The 23,346-nt window shown below is 41.9% G+C and overlaps 1 long non-coding RNA gene across 1 annotated transcript in view; it reads left to right on the forward strand.

The window, feature by feature from the left end:
• Positions 1–22,606, forward strand: part of LOC141095390 (uncharacterized) — a 38,565-nt gene extending 15,959 nt beyond the window's left edge. The window contains exons 2-3 of the long non-coding RNA XR_012233374.1: positions 7,476–8,007; positions 21,155–22,606. This is a non-coding gene — a long non-coding RNA (uncharacterized lncRNA). The remainder of the gene's footprint in view (positions 1–7,475; positions 8,008–21,154) is intronic.
• The last annotated feature ends 740 nt before the right edge of the window (positions 22,607–23,346 follow it).

Consider the following 23,346-nt stretch of genomic DNA (forward strand, 5'->3'; position numbering starts at 1 on the left):
CAGCGGTCGTCACTCCCAGCCGGGCCAAGATCTTGGCTTTCAATTTGTCAAAGTCCTGCGCAGCTTCAGGTTCCAAGTCATAATACGCCTTTTGGGCCTCACCGGAAAGAAACGGGGCAATCAGGCCGGCCCATCGTGCCTTCGGCCATTTTTCTCGCACTGCCGTCCGTTCAAACGTGGTCAGGTATGCCTCGACGTCATCTTCGGTCGTCATCTTCTGCCAGTACCGACTCACGTGAATCACTCTCGACTCTGCTTCCAGGTTAACCTCAGGTAAGTTTGCCAGGCGCTGCGCCACCTGCTGGAGAAGTGATCGATCGGTAGTTGTCATGTCCACCAACTCCTTCAGCTGGGCCATCATCACCCGATTAGCTTCTTGCTGGACGGCGGTGGACTGTACCAGCGCTTTCACCACATCCTCCATGCTCATGCTTGCAACGTGATGCCCGCGTTCTCCACCACAATGTGATAAAACACTCCGGGATCGCCTTTGCTGAGGTCAAAGGTCACGTGCGTTCAGCAGTAAACTCAGGCGCAAAGCAGGGATTCGGGTATAACTGACTCTGGGTCAGGTTTATTAATGGTGAAAGCAATGCATAAAGAAATAAAACATAAAACAAAACCTTGCCTGTCCGGCACTAACTAAACAAAGTACAACCTAACTACCAACTGGCGGGCTTCTCCCGTCCAGCCAAACCACAGTTGCCGTGGGCACTGCTTCCACTCACGTGTGTCTCTCACACAGACAGGCTCTCTGTGTTCCCAGGCTGAGACACTCACACAACCACCTGGCATCCTTTTATATCCACCTCCCATTATTCATTAGCAAGCAGGTGCGATACTGACCAGACTAGGCCACATAGGAAAGGAATCTGGGCGAGATATACCTGCCCTCATCCACTATTCCCACATGATTCTCACAAGCCGGAATCTCCAGGAGTGGACCCTCTGGGCCGTGGCACCGAGGGGCCCCGGGCGAGCTGCTTGGTGGAACCGACCCCTATACAGGGACCGTTAGGATCAGGCCCAGGGGTTCGACTACCACAGTAGCCGGTACCGAGTGGGGCGGCTCGGAATGGACTGGAGTAGGAGTGTGGGACTGAAGTGTAGATGACAGGACAGAGCTGGAATACAGGAGACAGGAGTGGAGTAAGGCTGTAGACTGAAACGTGGAGGGTCTGAAGTGTAGATGACAGGACAGAGCTGGAACACAGGAGACAGGAGTGGAGTAAGACAGTAGACTGGAACGTGCAGGGATGGCTGGAGCAGGAACACTGGAGACAGGATGAGAGGAGGACGGAATGACTGGAGCAGGATGGAACAGGAACACTGGAGACAGGACTGGAGTAGAATGGGAGGACTGGAGCAGGATGGAACAGGAACACCGGAGGCAGGACTTTAGTAGGACGGAAGGACTGGAGCAGGATTTAACAGGAACATCAGAGGCAAGACTGGAGTAGGACGGAAGGACTGGAGCAGGATGGAACAAGAGCACCAGAGGCAGGACTGGAGTAGGACGGCAGGACTGGAGCAGGATGGAACAGGAACACCGAAGGTAGGACTGGAGTAGGACAGCAGGACTGGAGAAGGATGGAACAGGAACACAGAAGGCAGGACTGGAGTAGCATGACAGGACTGGAGCAGGATGGAACACCAACATCGGAGGCAGGACTGGAGTAGGACGGCAGGACTGGAGCAGGATGGAACAGGAACAACGGAGGCAGGACTGGAGTAGGACAGAGTACAGCAGGGGACACTGATAGCAGGACTGCGAGGCTGCTGCAGGGAGCACACGAGAACGGGACTGTGAGACTGCAGAAAACACACGAAGAAGCAGGGCCCAGTGTGCTAGGATACACAACGATCAGGCGCCTCCCTCAGGGGAAAGTGGCCTGATATGCCCCTGTCTGGTCTGCCATTGGTCAGGGGGAGCTTCCGGGTCAGGGCATAGCCGGAGCACAAGAAGCAGAAGGGAGGCGCAGCCGCAGCCTATGGCGCATGCGCATTGCATGCAAAAGACGCCGTCAGCCGCGCGCCTGTGAGAGGTGACCGCCGTGGCTGTCAGGTGGCGAGGGGCTGTGGCGTGGGAGCAATGGCCGGGTGAGTATGCAGAGACGGCGTGGGAGCGTAGGCCGGGTGAGTATGTCAGAACGGCGTGACAATATATTTGCCTAAAATTTCACCTGACTCTTACTGTGATTGTATTAATCACAAGTATGGCTTTATATTGGTCATTTAAAGGGCAACTGTCAGTAGGATCAACCACTGTAAGCTGTCTATATGGGTATGTAGGTCATAAGAAGTTGAATAAAATGATACCTTAATATCCAAAATCTGATGTTTTATTCCAAAGTAATCCAAATTTTTCTTTGTAAGTTAACGAGCTGTTAAGATCTATGGTGCGGACGTAGATCTTATCTGATAATCTGCCACCCAAAGCTCAATTTAAATTAAAGGGGGCTTTACCAGTGTGAGACATTTAATAACTGACAGTCGCTCTCCTGATCTACATGTCTCACACTGGTAATGTCTCCTTTCAATTAAAATAAACTCTGGAGGCAGATTCTCAGTGAGATCTATGTCCGGCCCAAAGATCTAAACAGCTCATTTACATATTAAGAAAAACATGGATTTCTCAGAAATAATCAGGTCTTGGATATCAAGGTATCATTTTGTTCAACTTTCTTTGACCTACATGCCCATGTAGACAGCTTAGAAGGGTTGATTCTACTGACTGGTACCCTTTAACATAAAAATACGGTAAATTATTATGTATTTGAATTTATTCCATATTTATTCCGGTCATATAGGTACAGTAACTTGGGTCATGTGCTAATGAATGATGGTCCATGCCATATCCGTAGTCATTCATCTTTATTTCTGATGTGTGGGAGAGTCGGAGATGTATCTGCAAAGCATCTGCCACTTATGACTATAATAACCCGAGAGTCATTATCTAATTATGATTTTTCACAATACCCGTACTATAAATATGTTTAAGAAAAAACTCTGACTTTGCAGGGGCTCCAAAATAATTGTTAGGGAAGTATTTAGTTGTTTTATATGGTCACATGATCTGGTAGAAAATATCATCATTAAAGTTTATGTGACGGTAATTGCATCTCGACATAACTTCCCAGTTACCACATACAAATACGCTACGCTAGCACATGCATTTCTCTTCCCTACAATGAATTAATGAGCTACAGTTCAGTACAATTTACTACACTTTCTGACCTTTATGTGTTAACACCCAGCTGTTGCCCATCACAATGTATCGCATTGATGAGCTGTGATAAGTTTGTAACCACGGGTGCTCATTCACACAGACATACTGTATCTGAAGTTCTTAATTTGCTTCCAAAAATTTCGTTAAAGCAAGTTTTCTTATTGTCTTTACTGGGATCCAATCCAATTTTCGGCTGGTAAAGTAAAAGTTGTAACAGAATACTTGTTTGCTCATCAGAGGTTGTTTAATAGCCTGTTTACATGCGCAGACCATGCTTCAGCTATGCACTGAACAAACTCTAAGGGTCCCGTCACACTAAATGATGTACCAGCGATCCCGACAACGATACGACTTTGTCAGGATCGCTGGTGCCTTGCTACATGATCGCTGGTGAGCTGTCAAACAGGCAGATCTCACCAGAGATCAGGACCAGCGAGGACGCTGGTATCCAAGGTAAATATCGGGTAACTAAGCACGCACGTCACTTAGTTACCCGCTGTGTACCTTGGATACCAGCTCCCAGTGAGAGCACGCGGTTATCTAAGGTACACAGCGGGTAACTAAGCGGCGCGCTCGCTTAGTTACCCGATATTTTCCTTGGATACCAGCTCCCAGCATCTGCTTACAGTGCTGGGAGCTCGCTGATCGTTGGTCTCCTGCTTCCACACACAGCAATGCGCGCTGGCCAGCGGGAGACCAACGATCAAAAAATGGCCCAGGACGTTCAAGCACGATCAGCGATACCCGGCGGGTGCGGGCCAGTCGCTGATGCGTGTCACACACAGCGAGATCGCTGTTGCATCACAAAATCAGCGATCTCGCTAGCGATCTCATTGTGTGTGACGGGGCCTTAATAGATCATCCGGTGAGCATCGTTCTCGGCAGCACAGGTTCTGTTTACAAACAACAGCACGCTGCCGAGGATGATGATCATTTCTGTAAACCACAAGATTTGAGATGATTGAGTCTGGCAGATTCGAATCGCAGAGAAGTTATAAGATGCAAATTGAACGCTCCTAATTATGCTCTGAGGTCTCTCTGTACTCCAGAACAAAACAAACGTAAAATGGGAAAAAAATATAAAATAATGTTCATGTCACCACTCGCTCGGCTGACTGATCCTACACCAGCTGTCTGGAACTCCGTGCCTCTTGTGCCACACAAAAGTCTTTGTCAATGCATCAGACCTGTGCCGCCAAGAACAATGACAGCCAATGATATTACTGTCCATTCGGTGCACATTTGAAGAGTAGTCAACCTGTGTGAAAAGGCCACTAAATGACCGCCAACCAGGAAACAAGCAGCTGATTGATGGAAATTTAGTGCTGGAGGTTGGTTTGTGTAAGCAAACCTTTCGTTTGCTAGGTGACCCTAAAAGCTAAATTTTGCTATTAAAAATTTGCCAATAGATTCACTTTCACTTTTACTAAAAGTCTGAATTACATAAGAGTGGAATCTGGGATGGAGGCTGTCATTTTTACAGAGCTCTCACATTTTGTCGAAGGCAGACACTGCTACATTTTTATAGGCAACCTGTTGTTATCTGATTCCTGCTGCCCAAACTGTGTCTTTCTCTGAAACGCTCCAGCTTTTCAGAAAAAAGGATGTTTTAATATACTTAAAAACAGGCCATAGCAGGAGGCAAGACTACTCCAGCTCAACCCTGGCTGGCTCTTCCCAGCACCACAAGAGATGATTAACAGGTCTCTCCCTATAAGAAGAGGGAACAACATGCGCAATAGGATCTTAGCTGGTCGACAAATTTGTCAAGGTGAGGAATATAAGATCTGTTCACCTTTTTGAGTTGTTTAACCCACAACTGAGGACTCAAGGATTAACAGCTACAGCAGTGCTCTCAAGTCGGGAGTCTGCGCCTCGTAGAACGAGCAGTAGCAGGATAGTAGGGTCAGTCTGCATTGCTGATGTTAGAAATACAGAGGATGATGAATGGGATTTGACCAGTTTGTTCCCTACTCGTTTCGAAGTTGGATCAACTTCTTCTTCAGGGGAAAGACAATATACAGCATGGAGGCACAGTGGTTACCAATGCAGCCTTGCAGTGCTGGGGTCCTGGGTTCAAATCCCACCAAGGACAACACCTGCAAGCAGTTTGTATGCTCTCCTTGTTTTTTCCAAAGACATACTGATAGGGAATCTAGATTGTGAGCCCCATTGGTGATAATAATGTCTGTAGAGTGCTGTGAAATAAGACAGCGCTATATAAGCAATGCATAATAAATATACTCGTGGAGAATAAACCGAAAGGTCATATGCCATACAACGTCCTTTGGATTTCTTGACTGTAACATCAGCAGTGCAGAATAGCACTTCTATCCTCCTATTACTATGCAAGAGAACTCTTATATACCTGCAGCTATGCTGGGGAGAGTCGGACTAGCCGGCTCTGGTCACTTTAAAATATGTCAAAGTATGTTTTTTCTGAAAAGCCGGAGGGTTTAATAGAAATACCTACCTGGCTATAATCATGCAAGCAAGGCTCTAATTCATGCTGCTCTCAGTTTTCATGTTCACTTTATTGAAATCCAACTGCAAAAAAATTTGTTTAGCTCCAAACACGTGCATTTATGTTAAAAATAATGTCCCCAAAGGTGGTCAAACTCTTTAAAGGTAAAACTTTTGGTATGCCTGACCCATTCCTAAAGAATGACCAAACATTTGGTGACAACCACATTTGGGCTAAGTTTATGCTCAAGTGGAAGACATAGTTGAAGAACGAAGAAGTGCTCTCTAGTAGTGACGAGCAAACGTGCTCGAATAAGTTATCCGACCATGTCCGTGTGGTAACCGAGTGTCTTCGGCTTGCTCATAAAATATGTTTGAGTCCCCGTGGCTGCGTGTCTCGCGGCTATTCGACAGGGCCAACACATGCAGGGATTTCCTGTTTGTTAGGCACTCCCTGTATGTGTTGCAGCTGACGAACAGTCTCGAGACATGCTCCCGCGGGACTGAAACATATTGTTTGAGTATCTCAAAGACACGCCGCATGCTCACTCATCACTACTCACTAGGTGACCAATGGGCATATATCTTAATATGAGCTTAAATTGAGGACAGTTACTTTATGTCCCTGGACAGGAGAAGTCTGAAGAAGACAGTTGAACATGCAAAGAAAAAACGGCAACGAGGATTTAGGAGCACAGTTAGCTTTTCACATATGGCTAGAGGTATATCTAACAAACAACATACTAAGGAACTAATTAAAAATGTCAGCCTACAGCAACAATTAATATGGTTTAAGTTAGCTTGCAAACTGCCCCATAGCAAAATGATCACAGCATTCCTTTTTACAATGCATTATTTCATAGCTTTGATCATCTTATAAAATAAATTGATCTGTCTTATCTATTACGGTTTTAAACCTAATTTTAAATGAGGGTATTAGCACGAATAATGGTTCCAGCCAGGGCACTTATCTGCAGACAGCAATTTCAGCAGCGAAACCTCCATCTTTATTAAAAACAATCTTAAGCACTGCTCTTAAGGAAATCTACATTTCATTCCCCTCTAGCCATGTCTGATTTACTCATGCTGAAGTCCTAAAGGATATGAAAAAAATCAAAAAATCTCTTCTTCCTGTGCTAAATTTTAATTACACTTGTTAAATCAGATAGGCTGATAGTGACATCTACTTAATTAAACAGAATAAAATCCATTGTTTGAGTGACAAATTGCCGCATGCGCACAAACACACTCGGCAACATCGGCATATTAAAATTACATTTTAACTGTGCCCTAATATTCCTTCCTCCACATGGGGCATAAATCCAGTTCCCAATCCTTGTACCTAGTGACTTGTTGACACCCTCATTCTTCACTGCACGCAAGAACTTGAACAAATGTCCCAGTTGCCCCAACCTTACCAATTGAGTTATTTTTTTTCCATCATGGGAAAAAGGCAATTGGGTCTTCAATTATGTAGGGTTTCCAATAAATCACACAAATATTTTAATCCATCAGTTAATTTACTTGTTTGATAATAGGAAAAATAAGTCCAATGGTTCATGTTACACATTGTGCCTAGGCTTGGTGGTACTTTCAGCCCCCTGCCCCTTTCTACTGGCTGGTTGCTATCCAATGGTGAGGTCAAATTACATCATCACACCCAACCCACAAGCTTAGCCTGAGTCGACGGCTAGCATTCCTTGACTTCCTTTAGTTTCGTCTTGTATTTTTGTTTTTTTAATCTTCATTTTAAAGTGTTTAATATTTACCCATTCTCTTTTAGATTTACATCTGGTACCTTCTTTGTTGGACATGCTCATATTATTGACCTTGGCTGCATCGTATAACTACATCTCAAATCTTCCTTGGAACACTCAGTCAAAGTCAGGCTTACTGATTTGAACTCTATACTATCATAATCTGGTTATGTTTTACCTTAAACAAACCTTATCACATACTTCCTGCAGCTGTAAGTGATATGTCCGAGGGTGGGAAGAGTGATTGGCAGCATCTCCTGAGATCTTGGTGCCGAGATCTCCATCTGTGCATGCGCCACCCCTGGCCGGCAGCCATTTTCCTGGAGTCCAATCCACCGCATAGGAAACCATGTAACTGCGGAGGCTCTGGGCTTTCACAAAATGTTGGCAGAAACCCCGAAGCACTGAACACCCGCAGCACTGAACACCCGAAGTGGCGTGCTGCGCCACACATCCGAAAACACCCCTCATCCCAGGCAGTGGCCTGCAGCAACGCTCCACTCTTGCCTCCTTCAGTGGCGACCTTGGGACTCCGCTTCACTGCAGTCACTACACCTGGTAAGCAATAAAACACATGAATTATTAGAAGCACCACCATTTTATTAAGAAAAGTTTTTTCTATTTTTCTCCTCAAAATTTGGGGTGCATCTTATAATCCGCAAAATATGGTAGATACTCATGTTGAATATCCACAGTGGGGACTAGTACTCCTGTACTCCTTCAAAACTGCATTAAAGGGTTTGTCTGGTCTTATGCTACAAGTCTGCAGTTACTGTACATGACTGCAGACTTGTAAATCTTCAAAGTGTGGCAACCACACACTGTGAGATTTCTCCGGTGCCGGCACCTGAAGCAGGCAGACAATGGACAGCTAATACTGGATTTGCATACATCCTGTTACTTTCCATCTAGAATGTTTCTGGCCTTGCACAATACATTTGCATTGAGTGAGACTATAGCCGCCTAGTCATCATATGACCACATGTATGTAAATCACATACTTCCGGTCACCCTCCCGCCTATCCCGCCGCTGACACCAGAGAATCTTCACAGAGCAGAGTGTGCCTGATGTGAGTATTCCCAAGTCTGCAGTCACATAGAGTGATTGTAGACTTGTAGCCTGAGTCCAGAAAACCCTTTTAAGCATCTAATTTAGCCAATTAAAAAATACCCCCATGCTTTGTGCTAATGAGGGCAAACAATGCTGGAAACAGTTGTCTACAAATGGGTTTGTGATCCAGCTAAAATGATATGGGTTTCTTCCTTTTGAAGGAGGGCTAATTAACATACTTATTTCCCATTAACCATTGCCTGGCAGCAAGTCTTCATACACAAGCAGGATCTTTTCATAGAGAACCAGTACTTCCTAAAGGCCTAAAGTCAGAATAGTAAGGGCAAGTACTCTAAAAAATCATTTTTTTAAAAAGAACAGTCCCCTTTATCAATAAGATGAAACTCTCTTGAAAATAAAGACTTGGCCCTGTACTAAATCCTGAGATTTCAAAATGAGAAAAAAGGGTAGTCAATAGTGATGAGTGAGTATACTCGTTGCTCGGGTTTTCTCGAGCATGCTCGGGTGTCCTCCGAGTATTTTGGCATGCTCGGAGATTTAGTTTTCGTCGTCTAATCTGCATGATTTGCGACTTGTAGACAGGCTGAATACATGTGGGAATTCCCTAACAAACAGGCATTCCACAAATGTATTCAGTCTAGCAGTCGCAAATCATGCAGATGAGACGACGAAATCTTAATCTCCGAGCATGCCAAAATACTCAGAGGACACCCTAGCAGGCTCGGGAAAACCCGAGCAACGAGTATACTCTCTCATCACTAGTAGTGAACTGTCAAATTCAACATAAAGATTAAGTAAAAGTATGAAGAAATTACTGCCTTTGGCTGCAAAGACGATATTTAGGTTCTCCGCGCCAAGACTTCTGAAGGAGTTGGATGAAGTGGTGATCTTTTAACTTTCTAGAAAATAAATGTAGGAAAATACCATGTATCTACACTTACTTATATTCTTGTTTCATCGCTTAAAACCAAAATACTAAGTCTTCTGAAACTCATTGACTCGTATCTTTTTCTGCAAATTCATATCAAGGAAAGAGGTTAACCCGAAAGGTGAATGTAGTAGGTCCATCTCAGGGAGCTGAGGGGAGTAATTCCTGCTGTAATCCTCTACAGCTGTAGTCTGAAGATTTCATTCTCTGCGTACATAAGGTCGATTGTAGAAGAGAACATTTTCTGAAGGGTACGGCATGCACTCTCAAATCACTGCCGAGCCTGATAGATACTGAAGGGTCAGCTGAGTTATTTGACAAGTGTTATATCTGGTATAACAGGCAGAGACACAACCTTAACACTCATTTCTGCTGTGCCATTTTGAACCTCTCTCTTGTGGCAAATCCGTATATTTCTGTAATGTGAAGCATGATGGGTCCCTGCAGAAATATAAATTTCAAGTTGTGGAATAACAGTGAGGAAAAGGGATCAGTTGCCATCCTAAACACTTAGATAATCCCTCACTGAGCTCCGCTCTCTTGGGGATTAACGACTCAGTGGGTGGGTAAAATGGGAATTAATAGAATAATATTAATATTTATATACCCTGCTGCTTTATATCAGCAATTGTCATTTCCAGGAAAAGCTTGTATTGTCTTGTTCCTGGTAGTTTTGGTATTAGGAACACGTGAAAAAACAATTTAAGGGTTCTTTGAAAAACACGGTCTTAAAAGTAAGAGCATTATTATTATAATTAATTGGTACGTGGTATCATTTCACAAAAATATAAAGTTAGTCCTAATGCCTAAATGCCTTATTCATTAAGGCATCTGTTAATGTTACCTTTAATCTTCTTCATATTAACTCTTGGGATTCAGATAAATATTGCAAAATTAAAAATAAAATCAAAATGTGGCTTAGCTCCTAGGTTTTAAAAAGTACTAGAAAAAATATCTTTATTGCACTGTGATATTTGAAATGCATTGTTAAATACAGTATTTTGAGGATTATAAGACGCACCGGTGGTGCATCTCATAGTCCGCTTTTACATTAGTGCATTTTATAACCTGAAAAATACGGTAATTTCCATAACTTCTTTCTTTGTATACATTTTTTAAATTTTTTTATGCAACCTAATAAATTGTAAAGGAAATAATGACATGAAAAACACAGATTTATAACATATCATAACATGAAGTCTCGAGAAAAATATTAAGGCTTGGGTGCTCCTGATTGGGGAAATCCAGATTGGGATACAAAGAAGATCGAGCGGGAAGTAAACTAACTGAGTAATAAAAAAAAACAAAAACAAAGAGGCATAAAGTTAAAGGCATAAAGTCAATGCAAACATCGATTTGGGATGGACATCGGTTGAAATGGGAGATGTAGTGGCGAGATCACTTCCACTGATTGCATGACCAAATCAATATATAATGACCAAATGAAAAAGTTTGTGCACCTGGAATGAAGACCAGAGAGGTCAGTCAATACATTATGACATCCCATATCTTAATCCTAGGAGCAGGACTGGTGAGAAATTCCTTTGTGAAGGTTTCTTCATAGTGTAGATCAATTGGTCTCCAGACCAATCTCTGGCTATCATTGCATACAAGAAAAAGTGGGACCCATCTCTGAAGAGCACAGATCGACATTTCGGCTTCCATTGCAGTCTTGTTTTGCACCATGATAGCCTTTAAGAGTAGTGCTCTGAGGTCAATGGAACATCTGTAGCCAAATGTCATGGAAAAAATCTCCTCCTTCCAGGATTATATTGTGGGGTGACTTAAGGTATGGTAGCACCCTTCTAGTCTTCATTCCAGGTACACTAATAGCTTGACATTACATTGGTTTGGCTGTAGGACCAGTGGTACGACCATTCCTGAAAAGTGTCCCAGGAAACATTTTTCAGCATGACAACCCAGAATGCATGCTGTTTGTGCTACTGTGAGCAGCGTGAATGGCTTAAGTGTGCTACTATGGCCTACAGCGTCTTTGGATTTGTCTTCCATCAAGCACAATTAGTCAACAATTGTTAACATGTCTATCGATCCTGTGATTTTCATAACTCAATGCCTTTTCTTCATGGTGTTCTTTACTTTATGTATCCTCAGAGATCAAATATTTAACCCATTCTCCTTTCCACAATCCTGTGTCTTACTATACTCATCCGATTATTAAAGGAGTTTCCTTTATTGTTTTCGTTACGTTAGGAGACTTAGAATGTCCCCCATCCTTTAAGCCAGTGACACCCAACATCAATTCTCAAGAGCCAGTTCATGTCTTTAGGATGTCCTCAGTTTTGCACAGGTGATAATTACATTACCTGTGCAAAACTAAGGAAATCCTGAAAACATGATCTGTTTGTGGCTCTTGAGGATTGGATTTGAGGAACACTACTTTATGCAAAGAGAAAACCCCAAACACTGATGACAGCTTAAAAGAAAGTGTTCAGAAGGAAGTTAAAGGGATTGTCCAGGCTTGGGGCTTAAGACTACAGTCACCTTATGGGACTGCAGACTTGTGAATCTTCACAGCACGTACAGTGCACGTTATCAGGATTCTCTGGTGTCAAGTGTGAGGGATAATGTAACGGCATGTATGCAATTTACATACTTCCAGACACAGTTCAACTATATATGTCCAACCTCACCCAAAACACTTGTATTGAGAGAGGCCAAGCACATCTAGTCTGCATGTAACCTCATGTATGCAAATCGCATACTTGCGATTACACATTGCCCACTCCTTGCACTGTAGAATCGTGAAAGTGCACACTGTGAGGATTCACAAGTCTAAAGTCTCATAAAGTGACAGCAGATGTGAGTCCCAAGCCTGGACAACCCTTTTATCATCTATATTCTCAATACTTTATTTTCATTTTTTTAATGTTACATAGTGTGACAAAGACACTGGGAAAGTATGGGAGGGGAGATATGTTTCACTAAGGTTTATAGCTTCAGTGATATGAACCTAGAAAAATGCTACAGCAGACTAAGTGCTGAGAAGGGTTAATTGGCCATGTTTAGGGCTAGGTTTACTGAACAGTGAAATGTTGGTGTTTACCATAACTCCAACCCTAGGGTGGAGTCCAGAGGATAAATACACAGCCTTCTGACTCATTCAGTGTTGGGTCTGCCTGGAGATGGGTGCTTCAAAGCTGTACTTTAGGACAAGGAAAGTTGAACTTTTTTATGTTTGCTTCCTGAGCGGATCCCCGCTTCAACACAGACTGTGCCATGTGTTTTTGCTTTGTTTTCCCGTTAGGCCAGAAAGGCAGTGTTTATGTTGCCCTGGTTTATGCTGTACCTCAATAAACCAGTGTAAAATTTAAAGATACAGCATTTCTGTGTCTACTTCTATGAGCAGCCGAGAGAGCTGAACTACCACAGTTGGTGCTAGAAGTTCAGGCAAAATACCCAGGAAGCAAATGGGATGACTGTGGACAAACTGCATATCCTGGGTGAGGTGGCTATAGGGATGGATCAATGGTCAGACAAAATGGAGGAGCTGATCAAGCACCTGATACTAATCCAGCACCAAGTTCAGCAGGAGATAAATAAACTCTTGATGCAGCAGATCCAACAGAAGATGGAACTCCTGGCAGGATATGTCCGCAGCAGAAAAAACATCCCTTCCCCAAGTTCAGGTGATGTTTCATACGTTCGGAAGATGGGAAGAGAGGTTCAATGACTGATTTTCTTACTTAGTGTTTGGTTGGGGTTTCAGGATCCCACTTAGTAAAGCTTTCAATGAGCTGGCCAACCTCCACCTACTTAAGAAATAAAATGCTAAAAAAAAAGTTGCAACCCACTCTACCATGTCCCAATGACCTATCAGAAGCTTTCAATGTTAGGTATATATGAGTGATAACTATATATGACGTGACTTGTAAAAATGTAAAACTTGTGAAAGAAAAATACATTGACGTACAAAGTTTCTTTTGTAACTTTGGTTTATTATGATTGGCTTGTTATGACTTGTAATTCTTTATTAAATTCTCATTTTAATGTGAACTGAGCTACTTCATAAGGGACCTTAATCAAACTCAGTAGATTTCTTTAATTATAAAATGCTTAAAATAGGAATGAAAAATGTAAAACATTTTTTTTTTTAATCTAACTATTCAAAACACTGAAACTTGGTCAAACTGCAAATTTCTTGCCCCCTCTAGTAAGAACTCTCTGTGCTACATTTGCTAGTCCTAATATTGGCAACATGAATTTTTCCCTCCGGCACATTGATGGCAACCAGTGCAAGGAATCCTTGACAAAAAAAAATGTGAATATTTATGCACATTTCAGTGCAAATTTACTTAACTGCTTTTCCCTGGTGAGGTTGAATAGTTGAAGCTTGGAAAATGTCACACTTGAGCTGTGATAATCACTTCAATTAAACTAAAAAAAAAAATGTTTCAGGGGAGAGCCTATGAATATGATGAGAATGTTCAGAGCGGGAGTTTGGGTCAACGTATTTCTAATGACGGATTGGAAATTGTGAACACACATACAAATATTTTAAGCTTTCATATATGCCATAAAAGAGGTAAAATGAAAGATATATTAAGTAAAACAAAAAATTAAAAAAAACATAAATTAATTTTAATAGGTTTCTAAGGCAAAACATTTTAGGTTGTATACTATATATTTAACTTGTTTTTACCTATCTATACTATGTTTATTGGATGACTTAAATATTGCTCATGTTTAACATTTTTATAAGTACACATAGAACAGATACCAAAGATGCAAATGGACTGCCAATTTTGGTATAACCAAGGTTTTTCCATCCTGGACAAAAAGGGTCTTGTTTTGTGTCTTTTTAACTCTTTATGCGGTAAGCCATGGCTTTAAGAATACATGTTCTATATACATGATAGTTACTAATAATGAGCAAATCTGGCAAAATTCAAATTCGGCAATTTGTTCAAATTTGGCCAGGAACTTTAATTTATATGTCATTTTTGTGAATCGATTGAACATTACTGAGCTGTAACATCACTTCTGTGACTGGTTGAGCCTGTGTTATCTACTGTATGTAGAGGTGTTACCTTTCATTGTAATGCTGTCTGTGATGATATCGAGACTGCTGAAAATCGTCTACATATTACAGGAACTGTGAGTCTAGCATAAGGCTTAGAGTGCAGTAAGAAAATTGCAAGATTTCAATTTTTTTTAAATATAGTTATATTGAAAATAATATATATATATATATACCATATATATATATATATCTATATCTATATAGATAGATAGATAGATAGATAGAGATATATATATGTATATATATCTCAAAATTAAAAAAATAATTTTAGTAAAAAATATTATTTAAACTGTAGGTGAATTTCTAATGACATTCCCTTTAATGGTTTGTTCAGTAAGGAAGACATCTTTTAAAGGGAACCTGTCACCCCCCAGGACGTTTTTAAGTAAAAGAGCCACCTTCAGCAGCACGAAGGCTGCATTCTGTGAAGGTGGCTCTTCTGTTTCTGATCCCCAGGAATGCCGAAATATTAACTTTTATAAATATGTCCCCATACCTGTAATGTCTCCCATAGGTATGGTGCGTCCCCCTGTAGCAGCCAACTCCCCGCCCTCAATCATGCCCACCCTGCGCCGCCTCCTCCTGCCTTGCTGTCGCCGTTACATGGCACAGCGCAGGCGCCCGCCGGCAACAGTTCTCGGGCGTGTGCAGTGCGCGCTGCCTGGGAACTGACATCAGGCTATCGCACCTGCGTGTTTCGCAGGCGCCAGAACTCGCCCCGCAGTGTGTTATGATGTATTCACACTGCAGGGCTGGGAATCTGGAGGCTGCAAAACGCGCATTTGCAATAGCCTGATGTCAGTTCCCGGGCAGCGCGCACTGCGCATGCCCGACAACTGTTGCCAGCGGGAGCCTGCGCTGGGGCATGTAACGGCGGCAGCAAGGCAGGAGGACGTGGCGCATGGCGGGCATGAGTGACGGCGGGGGGAGGCTGCTACAGGGAGACGCACCATACCTATGGGATGTATTACAGGTATGGGGACATATTTATAAAAGTCAATATTTTTGCATTCCTGGGGAAAAGAAACAAAAGAGCCACCTTCACAGAATGCAGTCTTTGTGCTGCTGAAGGTGGCTCTTTTACTTAAAAACGCCCAGGGGGGGGTGGCAGGTTCCCTTTAAAGGCAGCTCAGAATAGTGCACAATAAAAATTAAAAATTAAAAAAACATACTTCATCAATCCAGCTGAAGCTTCTTTTCCTGAGACTACCCAGTCTTGAACTTCTGCTGCATGACGTGTCAACTTAGAAACATATGACTGCTTTGGTCAATTATTGGAAATACTAGATAGTTACTTTCAAGTCTTATCATAGCCAAACCTAGTAATTTCAGTTTGAGCCACTGACATAGAAAAAAAGCAGATTGGACATGTGGAATTTTGACATGCCCATCCTTTTATTTAAAGGGAGATAAGCTACAGAAAGTAGTGCTGGGCAGCAACTTATTCTCAATATCCAGCCATTTGAAGGTGTGTAGTAACTTGGGTGTATTGACATTGTAAAAACATGTGAAATAGAGTGTTCCAATTTTCTGTCTTCAGGATTGCACTGCTCCACTGCTTCCCGGCTTCCTGGTTTCACAGGGTGTTGTGCTCTTTGAAATTGCCAGTTTGGACCATGACTACTCCGCAGCTCCAAATTGAGCACTCTCCCATGCTGCTCGCAGGCAGATTGGCCTATGCAACACTTGAGAAGGAGTGTTGCAATTGAAGAGTGTTGCAATTTTCTGTCTCCAGGATTGCACTGCTCCACTGCTTTCCGACTTTCTGGTTCCCTGCTTTCCAACTTCCTGGTTTCAAGGGGTGATGCGCTCCTCAAGATTGCCAGTTTGGACCATGACTACTCCGCAGGTCCAAATGGAGCACTCTCCCATGCTGCTCGCAGACAGATTGGCCTCTGCAACACTTGAGAAGCACAAGAGGAATGAAACCCTGGGTAGGTCCACCGATTCGGCCAACTTCACAGTGGCACTTGCAGGCTCTGTAACATAGAACCTATGAGCCGCAAGCGCTCCTTGCCTAGGTAACCGGCTACTATGAGACCTAAGAGGTGGTTGGTAACCTAGGTAATGGGCAGTAACTATAAAATTAATAATCCCTTCATTCTTGAGATCATAGAGGATTTTTCATAAAGGAATGGCCCAACTATCTTCTAAGGTTTATAGTAAATTTCCACCCATTATAGGCAAAGTAAGATGGCGAAGCCCATAACCATAAAGAAAACAAAATGAAATCAGAAAATGAAATTAAAAAAATTGAAAAAAAAATTATTTTGGCATAAATTTTAAATTCCATTATGGACTGCAGTAAAACTATACCGCTCATGATTCCCACCTTGTTGAGTTGTGATGATGGGCACATCTCTCATACTCTCATACCTCCTAATCTAGATTTTCTATCGTTGTGATTTTAATGAATTTATAATGGTTTATTCTTCAATTTTAAAAAAAAGTCTTACTATTAAGGGATATAGCGATATCCTGCAATATATCCCTATTACTGTAACAGCGCCCCTTCTGGAGACGTTAATATTGTCATGGGCACATGAAGACTGGAGAGACGCAATGATATCAGTATCTAAAAATATGGGTTAAAGAAAATATAAAGTTACATTTGTGCATATCATAGAAAAAAATCAGCCAGTATCCAGATGACATCTTGTGGAATTTTTAATAAAATCATAATATATAATGTCAATTTGCTTAAAAATACTACTTAATAAAAATTATATAGGTTATAAATAGAAAAATAATGTTACGATTAGAGTTGAGCAGATCTGCCAAAATTCTAATTCATCAAATTCCAAGGATTTTACCTTTACCAGCTATAAAAAAGGAAGCCACATGTCATGGGAGCTGGGAAAAGTAAGAAAACTCAATTATTTTTTTTAAATCTGTTGGAAAAGAGTGGCAGAAGGGGGATATTATTACAGGAAGGAGTCCACCAAGGACGACATTATTACAGGAAGTGGCCAAGGATGGGATACATTATTATAAGAAGGGGTCCAGGATGGGGGACATTATTATGGGAAAGGGTCCAGGATGGGAGACCTTATTAAAGAAAGGGGCCTAATACAGGTGATATTATTCCAGGAAGGGACTCAGGATATGGGTCATTATGAATGGAAGGGTCCAGGATGGGGGACATTATTACAGGAAGGGTCCAGGATGGCGGACATTATGAAATGATGATGTCAGAATGGGGGACATTATTGAATAGAGAGGTCAAGATGGGGGATATTACTACAGAAAGGAGCCAGGATTGGGGATAACATTATAATATGGAGCCCATCATGGGGAACATTATTATAGAAAGAGATTCATGATGGGGGACATTATTACAGAAAGGGGCAAGGCTGGTGGACAATATTACTGAACGGAACCCAGTATGAGGGACATTATTACAGGAAGGGTCCCAGGATGAGGGACATTATTGCAAAAAGAGATGAGGATATGGGACATTATATCAGAAAGGGGCCAGGATGGATGACATTATTACAGAAAAGAGCCTAAGATGAGGGACATTCTTACAGGAAGGCTCCTAGGATGGGAGAGATTAGTACAGAAAGGGGCCAGGATGTGTGACATTATTATAGGAAGGGGTCAAAGATGGTTGACATTATAAAAGGATGAGGGCGCATTATTACAGGACGGGTCCAAGATCAGTGACATTATTACAGGAAGGGGCCCATGATGGGGACATTACTACAGAAAGTGGCCAGGAGGAGGCTATTATTACAGTAAGGGGTCATGATGGTGGATCCAGAATAAGGGACGTTATTACACGGGGTGAACAGAACACATATACCTTAATTAGACATAGAATGCTATAATGTCCCATACATCTGACCAACATCCAGGTAGGGTTCCAGGTCCAAATTTTGCATCTGGGCCCATCAGACTCTAGTTACTGCCCTATAGCATAAAAAGGGACTCCAGATAGATCTGGAGAGACCCCATTGCATAATAAATGTAACATGCCGAAAAAGAAAACAAAACAATGACTGAAATGAAGCCATTTTCACACTCACATCTCACACACTCGCTAGACTTTTACATACTGTTTTGTACATATGACTTTTAAGAGTCAAAATTGTTAAAAGTAGGAAAAATCTCTATAAATAAGTGATGGTCACAGCTCACCCCCTCATCCTTCACAATGACCTTTGCCCAAATCAGTGCAAGTCTTGGAATGGCTGTTGGGGATTCTAGCAGCACTTCTTGTCATCTACATATTACTTGGGATGTCCAAAGCGAAAAAACTCTATCTAATCTAATAATTTGGAGAGAAACAGAGAGAAATATATATTTATATAACTTTAGAGAAATAATGGCCGCCATGTTGCTGAATCTGCATGGAAGCAAATTACTAAAAATCAGCATTTTGGCAAATGTGGTATTTTTGTGAACTTCAAGTAGAATTCAATGCCACTCATTTTTTTGATCTCTAGCTTTCAAATCATATTTTTATTTAAACTTTATAACTGTTATAATTTCATACACCTATTGTCTCAATTTGTCATAGGATGGAGATCACACGATTTTATATTACAGGGGTTGTCCAGTAAAATAAAATGCCTATACTTACCTCTCGTGCTGGCGCTTTTCCAGCAGTGTCCCAGGGATCACATGACATTATGTCAAGTAATCACTGTGGCCAATCAGCACTGGCTTCACTCACTTCTTCGTCAGACAAATCAAGACATCCCAAAGAAGTGAGAGAAGCAGCACCTCTCACTGTTTCCTGATGTCAATTAGGACAGGAGAGTGAATCTAGCGCTGATTGGCTGCATTATAATGTCAAGCAATCTCCGGGAGAGTCAGTGCTGACACTGTTGAAAGTAAGTCAGCACTGGAGGTGAATATCAGTGTTTTTTATTTTGCACTGGGATTCAGAAGGTTTTGTCAGAGTAGTCGATTAACCCTTTAACCAATAATCTCCATATGTGGAATTTAGATCTTTCCTTCCTTTGCACCCCATCAATCAACTAAAAAATTAGCAAATACCAGATCATTGGCTGATTGCAATTTATTTGCAACTCACATATTGACTTGTTACATTGCTGATTGCTGCTTCATAGGCTAGGGTCACACAGGCATATTTTTTCTCATCTGAGAAAATTGGGCTGTTTAGGCAAATCACACACTGATCTGAGTGTGATCATAGTGTGTTACAGTTGTGTGAGAGGCTGCAGACAGTCACACTGCATCTGGCTGCAGAAGGTCTCAGTAGTTGGCCTTGCAGACTAGTGGCCACCTTCCCCGTCCTTAATGCTGTCACCTGGATCTAGGTATTTATAACTCCCAACTTCCTGTTGGGAGTTGCTGTTGTTATTTTCTATCTGCTTTTCCCTGTTGAGGCTTGGAGCAGCAGCTGTTGGGTATCGTCCTTTTTGGCGTTTGGAGGAAGTTGGTTTTTCTCCCTGAGTCTTCTCAAGCTAAGTGTTCCTTTTTTAATTTGTCTATACCAGTTGTCTTTAGCTGTAGTGAGGATTGACTAGTGCTCATCCTGTCCTCCCGGGAGCAGAGCCTATTGCCAGGATCAGGCAGGGATTAGGTATCCTGCTCGGCGATAGGTGTGGAATCTATATAGGGATGATAGGACAGACAGGATGACGTTAGACTGGTCTAGGGGTCTCCACTCCCCCCTTCCCTAGTGTTTGGTTCCCTTTCCCTTATCCCTTTGTGTTGCACTTAGTTTGTCCTATATTGTGCGTGACATAGTGTGACCCCATTTTCTAGGATAAGGAAAAGATGTGGGGAAAAAAATTCTCCATCTTCTCCATTCTGTCAGTCCTTGAAAATTGGACTGAGCTCAAATATCAGTCCAATTATTTCCTTGCTCTCGTTGACTTACTTGGCCAAGTGTGATCCAAATATAGGATGCAAATCGGGTTTACTGTGATTCTTTTCCTCCGACAGATTCTGCCCTAGGAAAAAATCTGGCATGTGCATGGCCTCACTAAATAACTTTGGTCTAAGCGCGATGCAAAATTTTATCAGATCGCAGTTGGACGGTAAATATGGCCATCTTCTGGGAGGAAATATTTTGGGTAAAATGACCTCTAAATACACTAACAGTTTGGAACAAATTTTTAAAAGACACCAACATAGCTCGGGATTTCATAATTCTAATGGAGTCATGATCAAAGTGGTGGATCCGTTCCCCAACTGTTCTAAATGGACACCGATGGTATTTATTGGCTGTAATTGGGTCCAACAATATTCTATTATTTTCGACGATAAGAATAGGTCATGCTTTAAGATGATAAAGCGCACATGTTTTATTTTGGAGTTACAATATGACACAAATTTGGAAGTGAAATGTTTTCATTCCGCCGAGATTGTAAGTCCCAATCAAATTAAGGAACATTATATTTTTTCAAGGAAGAAGAATCTGACATATTTGTGAGTAATTGATTTTCCTTACTTTGTACAATTTATGATCTATCTCTAACTTAGAAGCTCAGGCACTCGAGGGAAGCAGAGCGACCGGTAAGTCTTGGTGTTGGGTCTTATCTTGTTAGTGTTGATATTTGTTTCTCATAGTCCCAAATTGTATTATGTTAACACGAGCCGCTATGATACCATGTTTCTAAGTAAACCCATAAAAAAAAGAATGCAATTGAACAATTACAGAAGAAAACAAATTCTTTTTTTTTTCCAGACTGTGTAAGGTATCTGATACAGCAAATCTCCAAGGGACCTTTGATATAGCTCTGTGCGCTCTACGCCGGCAGATAAGGGAGACAGCCCATCACATTTCAACAGGAGAGGTCTTATTCCGACAGATGAAAGGAGAACAAGAAACATGCAAAACAGAGGACACAGCACAAAGGAATTAACTTTTACAATTTTACTCTAATGAAGAGAAGTGTCAATTTTCTGTGCATTAAAACACTTGAAATCCTTCCAAAATACCAAAGATGACACTACGTCAAATATTGGATGTCTATTGTTTAGCTTTGCCCAATTACCTTTCTGTAAAATTCTAGATCTTTATCGCAATCACTCAGAGGCCCAGCTTTCAAGTGTTGAATGGGTGTCATAATTATGTAATGTAACCAGTCTGGAAACCAGATTAGTAATTAACTGAACCAAACTGATTGCTGTGACTCCCAGAATACGTCCCTTTAATGTTGAACATTTACTGCGAGCTTGAAGGATTTGTTTGCTCGCCCCTCGTGTGTGATGAGAGTTTTTCTCTAATTAGTTCCTAGGGGACTGCATATTCGAACAGGAGAAGAATAATTGCAAGCCTATGAAATGTGAAATGGCTTCGGCTGCTTCGAGTAGCTGCTTAATTGTAGGCAACAAATTCCAGCATCATTTTCTTCTGCATCAAGATAGTTAAGACGTTGCTTTCATACGGCAAGAGTGAAATTCTCTAAGAAGTGGCAGCAGCTCCGACAACTCTGTAAAAGAAGCAAAAACAACCAGTTACAAGTAAAACAAATAGAAAACAAAGACTCCTGGGGATGTGTTCAAGGATTAATATCTAATGTTTATGCATGAACTTATTACAACACTTTGTATTTACAGGTCACACACGCCTTGCTCATTTCGAGAAGGTCATACACCTTAGATAGATGCCGTGTTCAAACTACAGCAGCCTCGGTCTGTAAAGAACATGCAGAATGATCAATAGAAATATGCAAATCCAGAGCAGAAAAAGAAAAAAAAACACATAATAAACTTTTTTTTTCCCTTTTCCTCCTATTAGCTTGTTCGTCTACTCAAGAGAGTTGGGTGATACTAAACACTGTATGTGTTTTATAGACCGAATGCTTCAAAGAGTTTTCCCCTTCGAGTAATCTTTACGTCTTAGTAAGGTCATTTGGCAATGAGCTGATCACGAAGTGTTGAGCTGCCGGCGTCGATCAGTTGGAAGTGTTCATTTTCTCTGCAGTGCCACCACAGGGGAAACAATGCATAACACAAAGCTCAACGAAACCTATGAGTTGTTTGTAATGCAGGATAGGGCAGGTCCTTCAAAGGGAGAGATGATCCTCGAAACTATAGATAAGCAGATCGATCCGCAGAGGGTCGAGTTTGATTTGAGTTCCATGAAATTTGTGGTTTCATGTAAATTTGAACACTTTGAGATTCGATTTGTGATTCAGAGAAAAAATTTTCCGGTACCATTTCCCACACTGCCGAAGCATCAGAGAGTGGACTAATATGTTTTTGTATGTCCGCACGGTTTTCCCCATACTGGCCTGCAGCTATAGCATGTAGCAGATTATCACATCTTGTACAATGGTGATATGTACTCTCTTTGCTGTAGAATGTAAGCTCTTATGGTCAGTGGGGTCCTCTCTCCTGTAGAGTGTAAGCTCTTATGATCAGCGGGGTCCACTCTCCTGTAGAGTGTAATCTCTTATGGTTAGCAGGGTCCTCTCTTTCTCTCCTGTAGAGTGTAAGCTCTTATGGTCAGCGGGGTCCTCTCTCTCTCCTGTAGAGTGTAAGCTCTTATGGTCAGTAGTGTCCTCTCTCTCCTGTAGAGTGGAAAGTCTGATGGTCAGTGGGGTCCTCTCTCTCTCTCCTGTAGAGTGTAAGTTCTTATGGTCAGTGGGATCCTCTCTCTCTTGTAGACTATAAGCTCTTATGGTCAGCAGGGTCCTCTCTCTCTCTTTCCTGTAGAGTGTAAGGTCTTATGGTCAGTGGGGTCCTCTCTCTTTCCTGTAGAGTGTAAGCTCGTATGGTCAGTGGGGTCCTCTCTCTCTTCTGTAGAGTGTGAGCTCTTATGATCAGTAGGGTCCTCTCTCTCTACTGTAGAGTGTAAGTTCTTATGGTCAGCAGGGTCCTCTCTCTCTCTTTCCTGTAGAGTGTAAGGTCTTATGGTCAGTGGGGTCCTCT

The sequence above is a fragment of the Dendrobates tinctorius genome, unplaced genomic scaffold (genome assembly GCF_039654945.1).
Source record: "Dendrobates tinctorius isolate UK_male_01 unplaced genomic scaffold, ASM3965494v1 ptg000009l, whole genome shotgun sequence".
Classification (NCBI taxonomy): Eukaryota; Metazoa; Chordata; class Amphibia; order Anura; family Dendrobatidae; genus Dendrobates; species Dendrobates tinctorius.